Source organism: Canis lupus, chromosome 35 (assembly GCF_011100685.1).
Source record: "Canis lupus familiaris isolate Mischka breed German Shepherd chromosome 35, alternate assembly UU_Cfam_GSD_1.0, whole genome shotgun sequence".
In the NCBI taxonomy this organism is placed as follows: domain Eukaryota; kingdom Metazoa; phylum Chordata; class Mammalia; order Carnivora; family Canidae; genus Canis; species Canis lupus.
In genome coordinates, this window is record NC_049256.1 from 27,323,941 (window position 1) to 27,333,904 (window position 9,964).

General features: G+C 45.8%; 1 non-coding gene across 1 annotated transcript; it reads right to left on the reverse strand.

Annotated features, from left to right (window-relative positions):
- Positions 1 to 7,806: 7,806 nt before the first annotated feature.
- TRNAA-UGC lies at positions 7,807 to 7,878 on the reverse strand. The gene has a single exon. It is a non-coding gene; the product is annotated as a tRNA-Ala (tRNA).
- Between the last annotated feature and the right edge of the window lie 2,086 nt (positions 7,879 to 9,964).

Sequence of the window (9,964 nt, forward strand, 5' to 3'; positions counted from 1 at the left end):
GGTGACCCAGTCTCATCCTTTACTCTAGGGTGCCATCAGAGGCCACCCGGATGCCTGGCACCGTTCAGAAGCAGCCAGTTCTGCTTTGCTGCTAATTTTCATTATTATTAAGAAGTGGGGAGAAAAAAGACAGAAGTGGGGGAAGGAGACCCTTGGGAAAATCCCTTTAGATGCTACCTAGCCCTTTTGCTCAGCTGAACCTGTGTTAGTACATCCTTCCCGCCGTCAGGTCCCCATTCACCCCTGCACCCCCCCCCCCCCCGCACTCCCCCGTAATCTTCATGGGCACCCTAGGTCTGCCCAACACCAGTCCTGGGGCACCACGAGCCCAGCTTTTTCATCTGAAAAAGTGTTTACTGTCCAAGGGAAAAGGGCTTCTGGTGAAACTCGGAAGCTTCCAAAATCCATTGTCAAAAAAGTTTATGTCCAGAGGGGGAAGGAGCAGCAAGCTGTCTTGAAACGTGGGACAAGCAGCTTTAAGCTCACCTTCCGTGGGTTGCAGAGAACCTTGGGAACCCTACATCCCAGGTGGAACCGGAGGCGCAGCCCCGCTGCCCAAAATGTACTGGTGAGGATCCAGAGGTATGGATCCAACGCCACCTGCTCAAGTCCCCCGGGTCCTTCTGGTTCCTCCTGCTCCTCCCCCCAACCTCCCCCTCAACGCGCCGAGGCGCCCTCTCCTGCACACTTCTTGCCTCTCCACAGCACCCACATGCACTGACTCCTCCTCACTCAACTGTGCCACAGCTCAGCTCCCTCCGTACCGCAGCTGCACACCCCAGGGAGCGGTTCTCCCCCCTGGACGACAAGCACCTCAACCGGGAGGCATCTAAGTTCCACGCCTGCCACCCCCCCTCCCCCAGCTCCCGGTTCCCCAGCCAGTGATCGTGCACCCGGTGAGCTCTCTGGTGGAACCGGGATTGCACGTGTTGGTAAAGCTCCTGACGCCCCGGTTGGGCAACCGCTGCATTCGGATCCAAAGCCCTTTCTCTAGTCTTAGACGGTCGCTTCGGGGCCACGAAGGCACTCACCAAGTTACTTTTGACTGTTGTTTCTTCTCCAGGCGCCCATTTCGGCCACGTCCCAGCACCAGCTGAGTCTCGCCCAGTGGTTCCCTGTGATTCCAGGGGGAGGACAGGAGGCGGCCGGGACACCGAGGAAGCGGAGCTGATCTGCAGCTTATCGAGATATTCAGGAAGGTGCAGATTTCGTTTAGGGAGAAGAGTATAGGGATGACGGGGACCCCCGGGTGGCTCAGCGGTTTAGCAGCTGCCTTTGGCTCAGGGCATGATCCTGGAGTCCCGGGATTGAGTCCCACGTCGGACTCCCTGCATGAAGCCTGCTTCTCCCTCTGCCTGTGTCTCTGCCTCTCTCTCTCTTTCTCCAATAAATAAATAAAATCTTTTAAAAAAAAGAGTATAGGGATGAAAAGTGAACGAGGGACGCCTGGGTGGCTCAGTGTTTGAGCCTCTTCCTTTGGTTCAGGGCGTGATCCCGCATTCCTGGAATGGAGTCCCACATTAGGCTTTCTGCATGGAGCCTGCTCCTCCCTCTGCCTACGTCTCTACCTTTCTGTGTCTCTCATGAATAAATAAAATAATTTTTTTTTCTAAGAAAAAAGCAAAAGCGAATGAACGAGAATACACAATAACTTAGGATCACTCCCCAAACTTACCATATTTGGTCACCACAAATTCTGCCAATGGAATGGAAGCATCTATTCTTTGAGCCCTTGTCATGGCTGAGGTTTGACTCTTGGTCCACAAGCCGTGGGGTGGGGTGGGAGGTTGTTATAAGAGGACAACTGCTACTGGGAGCAGTGCTTGCTTGTGTCCAGAACCACCCCCTCCTTGTGCAACTTTGTGGGTCTCAGAGACAGAAGGCAGAGTCCTCCAGACAAAACCACTGCCAGGTTTCCTGACTGTGATGCAGTGACTGTGACAACATATACTTACTGTTTTCTATTTGGGATGTTTCCTTTTTCTATCTGGATCTATTTCCTGAGGCCACGTTTCAGGTTCTGTTCTCTTGTGCCCTTCCTCCAGCATTTCCTGCTGGGATGATGGCCAGAGCATTGGAGGTGCAGAGACCCGGGTGTGTAATGATGTGGGAAATCAGTGATAGCACCAGATTTCCCAAAGAAGGACCAACATGCCTGGAGTTCCAACTTGAAGTCACCTGAGTTAAGGTGGGCCATGCATGTCTGTGGTTGGGGCCTTGAGGTTCTAGAGGTCGGCTACTCCCTTCCCCTGGAAAAAGGTATCCCACACGTGGAGGCCCTCGTGGGTTCTGTGGCCAGAGTTCCGTTGCTTTATCTCTCATGGCTTTTAACTCTCATGTGAAAGATTCTCTGACGCAGTTTCATGGCTCCATGCAAAATGCCGTGGGGCCCTAAAGAGCGAGAGGAGAATCCTACCTGAGATCCGTGCTTGGCAAAAACAGACACGTAGATCAATGGCACAGAATAGAGAAGCCAGAAATGGGCCCTCAACTCTATGGTCAACTAATATTCAACAAAGCAGGAAAGACTCTCCACTGGAAAAAGGACAGTCTCTTCAATAAATGGTGCTGGGGAAATTGGACAGCCACGTGCAGAAGAATGAAACTCGGACCACTCTCTTACACCATACACAAAGATAAACTCAAAATGGATGAAAGATCTAAATGTGAGACAGGAATCCATCAAAATCCTAGAGGAGAACACAGGCAACACCCTTTTTGAACTTGGCCACAGCAACTTCTTGCAAGATACATCCATGAAGGCAAGGGAAACAAAAGCAAAAATGAGCTATTGGGACTTCATCAAGATAAAAAGCTTCTGCACAGCAAAGGATACAGTCAACAAAACTAAAAGGCAACCTACAGAATAGAGAAGATATTTGCAAATGACCCATCAGATAAAAGGCCAGTATTCAAGATCTATAAAGAACTTATTAAACTCAACACCCAAGAAACAAACAATCCAATCATGAAATGGGCAGAAGACACGAACAGAAATTTCACCAAAGAAGACATAGACATGGCCAACAAGCACGTGAGAAAATGCTCCACATCACTTGCCATCAGGGAAATACCAATCAAAACCACAATGAGATACCACCTCACACCAGTGAGAATGGGGAAAATTAACAAGGCAGGAAACAACAAATGTTGGAGAGGATGCGGAGAAAGGGGAACCCTCTTGCACTGTTGGTGGGAATGGGAACTGGTGCAGTCACTCTGGAAAACTGTGTGGAGGTTCCTCAAAGAGTTAAAAAGAGAGCCACCCTATGACCCAGCAATTGCACTGCTGGGGATTTACCCCAAAGATACAGATGCAGCGAAAAACCGAGACACCTGCACCCCTGATGTTTCTAGCAGCAATGTCCACAATAGCCAAACTGTGGAAGGAGCCTCGGTGTCCATCGAAAGATGAATGGATAAAGAAGCTGTGGTCTATGTATACAATGGAATATTCCTCAGCCATTAGAAATGACAAATACCATTTGCTTCGACGTGGATGGAACTGGAAGGTATGATGCTGAGTGAAGTAAGTCAATCGAGAAGGACAATCATTATATGATTTCACTTATACGGGGAATATAAAAAATAGTGAAAGGGATTATAGGGGAAAGGAGAGAAAATGATTGGGGAAAATCAGAGAGGGTGACAAAACATGAGAGACTCCTAACTCTAGGTAATGAACAAGGGGCAATGGAAGGGGAGGTGGGGGAGGATGGGGTGACTGGGTGTCAGGCACTGAGGGGGCACTTGATGGGATGAGCACTGGGTGTTATGCTATATGTTGGCAAGTTGAACTCCATAAAAAAAAAATACAAAAAGAAGGGGGGGGGGGAGAAAAGAAAAGAAAAAAGAATCCGTGATTGGCAAAATGGAAGATGGTGGTCGGAGCTGTTTTTCCTGGCTGATTACTCTGCAACCCAGAGGGTGTCAGAGAATGAGAATCAAAGAGAAGGAAAGCTCATTCACTTAGCCTTTGCCCAGAAATAATCTAGACCGCAGTGTGACAGCAACACAGCTGGATGAGGGTGGCCCAGAGATAGCCCTGGCAGGGGTTCCGTGGCTCAGTTGGGGAAGGCAGCTGTGTGGGGTTTGACCCATCTCTGCTCCCTCTCATGATTTCAGACCAGTTGGAAGGAATGTTTTTCCAAATGAGGCAATCTAGACTTCATCTTTTACATTTCGACTTCACATTTTAAAGCATTCTTTTCTGATACAAAGGGTAGCATGGAAAGGTTTTGCAAAGAAAATGGAATGATTCTGGTGCATTCGCCCAACGATAGGCGACTTGCACAGAAAACAAAGTGCAGAGCATTGATATTCCGTATTCTATAGTTTGTACTGATTCTGTAATAGGTGCTTTTTGTTTTAATACAAGCAGCTTATATATTTGTCCTTATTCCCACCCAAAAACCTTTGGCCACTTCTTCCTCCGGGACGTTCGGTGTGGGGCCACGAGGGGTTACTGCATTTAAAGGTTGAAGGACAAAAATGTTCAGCGAGGAAATGTCGAAGGTGAGGACTTCATTTTTTTTTTTTTTTTTTTTTGAGGGTGAGGACTTCAAATCCGTTGTTTGTCAGTGTGTCTGAGATGTATGTAGCTCCAGCGAGGTGTTGTGGTTGAGGGGCCTGTGGGAATTAGGGGGAGCCTTCCGGTATACGTGTTGTGTAAAGCTCTCGTGAAAGTCAGTGTAATATGAAATACCAGTAAGAGTGGGGCCAGATTCCAGGATCCATCCTCTGCGGTCCGCGGGTGCTCGCTGGCCTGAGTGGAGCCGGCGGTCTCCAGCTCCCAGATTAGGCTTTAAAAGTCCGTTAGGCACGGGTCTTGGGCTCCCTTGACGCCTGCAGACTGCACCCCACTCCCCACCCCTGCGGAAGCTGGGCCCCGCGCCACCACCTGGGCTCCGAGGCGGGGGTGGGGGGCGCCGGGGGCGTTCTGGGGGCTGGCGGGCGGCCTGCGGGGTGAGCACTGGGGCGCACAGGAGGCGCGCAGGGAGCGCGCTTGGGGCGCGCTGGGGAGCAGAGGAGACCGGCCCCTGCGCCTTGGACCGCACAGTGCTCTAAAGCTCACGAAACTTCACAGACCTGGTTTCTCTGTTTTTGTTGTTGCTGTTGTTGTTTTGTTTTGTTTTGTTTCTTCCCTTTCTTTAGGGATTCTGCCTCATGAGACCTAAAGTGAATGGGTCTGTGGATGGGGCTGCAGCTCGGTGTTTCAGGCGGTGTTGAGGCTGACGAGTGCAGCTGTCTTCGTTTTCTCTCTTCTGTGAATGTTCGTGTCTTGGGTGGCACCAAGTCCCATGGATAATGGCATAATGGTCCAATGGCATAATATTGAAGAGAATACATTGGACTGTATATTCTTTTAATAAAGCAGGAGAAACGTGGCTAAGCGCACGAAAAAGTACGGTTGGAGGAGCCGGGGTTGAACCCGGGACCTCGTACGCGCGAAGCACACACTCTGTCACTGAGCTACACCCCCACCCGCTCGAGGCTTTCCCGGATCTCCTATAAAATTTAAATTGTATCTGTGGCTCGCATTAGTTTCTGTTGAAACTAAATGTGCCCAGTTCGACTAGATTTCAGGAAGCACCTTCATCGTGAAAGTGATTTAGGTCAGCAGTGGCGTTTTAGCCTTTTCGTGTGAGATATAGGAGTTTAAGTTCAAGTCCTGTTGAAGAATCATGTTTCCTTTTCCTCTCTGTTATTTCCAACTTTTATACGGAAATCAACTGGGGCTTTCTAAAGAGCACGTTAGCCTATGTTGCTCCATCTCTCAAGCCTGCTGTTGACTCGACTGGGTTCTAAAAAGCAGGATGGGCGGGGCGTGGGGGCGGGACAGGTCAAATGCAGGACTGCAACAGATTGAGAAAGCCCTAAATGTGTACAGTACAGTGATTTTTTTTTTTTTACGCTGTCCTGACCTAGGCAGGCAACTTTGGAGGCTCTTTGAAGGATCTGCGAGATAGATGAAACAGTGAATTTAACAATGAAAGGCAAGGGAGAAATTTGAGGAACAAGGTAGATTGATACAGGATTTGGACTCTTACTGAAGTCTAATACTTAGTATTTAGGAAAGCATGCAGGTTGGATTTTGCAGATGGTGATACCTTTTGCAAAGAATAGTACATATAGGAGGAGGGGTGAGAATTGTTTGTTGTTGTTGTTATTGGTTTGTTGATTTGTGTATAGGTAGGGCAATAAGAGGGAAATGTATAGTTTGGGTTTAGAAATGACAGAATTTAAATGTCTGTGGATTCGCCTCTTGAGGATGTCTGCCCTAAGCACATTACAATCTGCAGACATCTCTGAACCCGAATTTCAGATATTTATGTGGCTGGGAGGAGAGGGCTCTTTAGAAGTGGGTAGAGTAAGGACTTAAAGTTATCCACTAAGCCTAGTAGATAAAGAACTTATTATTGGTATTAATGGAAAAAAAAAACGGGATTGCTCCTACATCGATCTCATTTTTTAAAATTTATACTCTTTGCTATGGTCTTAAATTTTCCTTAGAACAAAAGTAAAAGTCTCATTTCCTACCATGAGCTTCCAGATAAGATGATTATCTCTTCTTTGACCCTCTTTGTTGATCTATGACTGTTTTAATTATAGCAGACTACATATCAAACTTCTCAAAATTGAACGACTTTAAACCATCCATTACATTTGCTCACAATTCTCTGGGTCAGAAATTTTGGCTGGGTCCCTTCTGCTGCTTGGAGCCAGTTGGGACTGTTCACTGCTCTTTATTTAGCTGGTAGCAGGGTTGGACTCAAAGGTCTGAGGAGGCTCCACTGTGGTGTATCAGTGCTTCTCTATCTAGTTTCCTGTTCACTTTTCTCTCCATGGTTCTAGGTTGGGCTTTCTCATAGCACGCTGATCCCACTGTAGTCAGACTCCTCACAGAGCAGCTTCTGAGACTGGCTATTGCAAAAGAAGCAAAAGCAGAACCTGCAGATCATGTAAACTGTCTGTGCAAGGAAACAGCATCACTTCCTCTAGTCCCCAAAGGAAAATCTTTGAGCAGAAACACTGTTCACAGGGGCTGGTTTATTGAAAGAGAGGGTCTCTTGCTGCCACAGCATGCATTCAGTGCAGAGCATCTCGTTTTCGCCATCTTCAGGTACAGTCGAATGGGAAGGAGACAAGGAGACGGTTGACTTCTTAGAAGCCAAGACCTCTCCATTACCTGATTTGCCTGAAAGTGAAGTATTCTGTATTGCCAGGGATGAACACTTATTTTGTCTCCAAAATTAAAGCAGATCAATGACGGGATTTTCCTTAGTCGTTTTTTTCAGGCTCTTAACTGAAGAAACAAAAGCCTGTGTTTGAATTCCTGTATTCTGTTCCTGGTATGTAATAAAGGATCAGGGACAGTTGTTTGTCCAAGGCATTCGGCTTGCCATCTGAAGTGCTTTTCCAGAGACAGTTGAGATCTTGCTCACATCACCCTAATTTCTCTCATTCTCTTGTCTTTAGGATTAGCTATTCTGGCTAAAGAAGTTGCACAGGGGTCTCTCCCTCTCCTTCTCTCCTCCACTCATCCCTTCTCTCTCCCTCTTTCTCTTCCTCTCACTTGGATCTTCCTTTTTTAAGTCCTATTGCAAAACGATGGTCCAGGTGACAAAGTTGGTTGCATTTGGGGATGTTGAATAAGTCTTTCCTTCTCCTTTCTTTCTTCTGATGTTTCACCAGTCATTTTTACTTTCCATGTGAGCAGAAAAACAAAAACAAAAAAACAGAAAAGTGGACTCGGCATCCCTGAAAGAATGTACCAATGTGGAGCAAAACAGAAAGAAATGCCTCTGGAGGTGCTGGGCATTGAACCCAGGGCCTCATGCATGCAAAGCATGCGCTCTACCACTGAGCTACACCCCCCGGACAACAACTGCTTGTTTTGTGATATATTAGGAAATGTGGTATCTTCTGTATTCTTTGGCAAGGCCATTTGTGTGTGTGTGTGTGTGTGTGTGTGTGTGTGTGTGTGTGTGTGTGTGTGTCAGAAAATTTATTCTGTTAACTGAATTAATTCTACGTTTCTAAATTGGATTGTTTTCCAGAATAGTAAATTCTAAGTCCAGATTTAAACCATTCCTGCTCCTAGGTTCTTCCCAGCCAGGGACAGTCTTCTCTAAGATCTTCTTACTGCCCTAATGCCTGTGTTTTGTTTTGTTTTATTTTTGAGAACCACTTTGGAAAGTCTTGAGTTAGGAGTTTCCCTTCATTCTTGTTCTCTACCACGTCTTTCTCCTCCACAGATCACTCTACCTGATTTCCATTGGCTGTCTTGTCTGCACCCACCTCTTCAAGTGTCTTTGGTCTGTAATCACTCTCTTCCTCACTTTCTAGACCACTTGCCTTTCTCACCGGCCAACTTCAAGACCAGGATATCTTGCTCTAGAAAACCAAGGAAGCACTTTGACAGCCTATATGCAAAATGAAAATCATTATTGCTCATTTCCAATCATGTTGGGTTCCTCAATTCCATATCTTCAGAAGTGGTCTTCACCCTACAGCTGGTTCGAAAGTTTAGAAAAGAGAAAAAAAGGAGGCAGGGTAGAAGGGAGGGAGAGTTAGGGAGAGAGGGAGGGAGAAAAGGGGAAAGAAAGAGAGAGAGAGACAGAGACAGAGACAGAGAGAGGGAGAGGAAGAAAACGTTTGAGTTCCACTCCCTACTTCTCCCTGCCTCTCCTTTCCCAAGCAACCATTGATGTAATTCCTGTCACTATAGATGAGTTTGAATTTTCCAAAGTTTTATGCAAATGGGATCATATATTTACTTTTTTGATTTCACTTCTTTCACTCATCATAATTATTTTGAGTTTCACCCATGTTTAATGTATCAATAGTTTACTCCATTTTATGCTGAGTAGTATTCCATGGTATGGATATACCACAATTTGTTTATCCATTCACCCATTTAAGCTAAGCACTTGGATTGTTTCCAGTTATTGGCTATTACAAATAAAGCTGATACAAAAATTTGTACACAAGAATTTGTATGGGCACAATTGTTTTATTTTTTCTTTTGGATACATACTTAGGATTTGAGTGGTTGGATCATGGGGTTGGTATAGCTTCAATTTTTTAAGAAACTGCCAAAGTGTTTCAAAATAGTACTTTTCTATTACTGCTAACAGTGTATGAGAGTTTCATTTCTTCTGCATTCTAACCAACATGTGGTATGGCTAACATTTTTAGATTCTAGCAACTCTTATAACTGCAATGGTGTGTCATTATGGCCTTAATCAATATTTCCTTAATCACTGATGTTGAGCTTCTTTTGCTTACTTGTCATCCTTATTGCTGCTTTGGCAAAGTATCTGCTTAAATATTTTGCTATTTTTAAATCAGATTTTCTTATTGTTGATTATTTAGAGCCCTTTATATATTCTGGATGTAAATTCTTTATCAAATATATGGTTTGCAGAGGTTGTCTCATGGTCTGTGACACTTGCCTTTCTGTTCTCTTAAACATATTTTGCACAGAACAGGATTTAAAATTTTTTGATGAGGTTGCATTTATCCAATGCTTCTGTTGTCTTATCTACAAGATATTTGTCTGACCCAGGGTCACAAAAATTTTCTACGTAAGGGACCCCACACATTTTTTCTTTAGTTTCCTTAATTTTTTGAGACAGGTCTGGGTTAAGTCACAAGATGAGGAAGAGTGGAAAGTCTTTCCGTTGGAGCCCAATTACCTCTCTTCTGCCCTCCTCCTCCCCCCTCCTCCTCCCCCTCCTCTTCCTCTCCCCCCTCCCCCCCTAAGCCCAGAGGCAATTTAGCAAGCTCCATCAGTAGCCCAGAGGATTAAGACTTTCAGCATGAACTGCAAAGCAGCCTGAAGGATGGAGAGAATGGGAGAATTGTGAGAATGAGTCAGAAGGGAAACAAACATGCAGTTAGGGAGACAGAATGAAATTTGGAGAAATAAAAGTACAGCGAAGTTATTTAGCAAACAGGA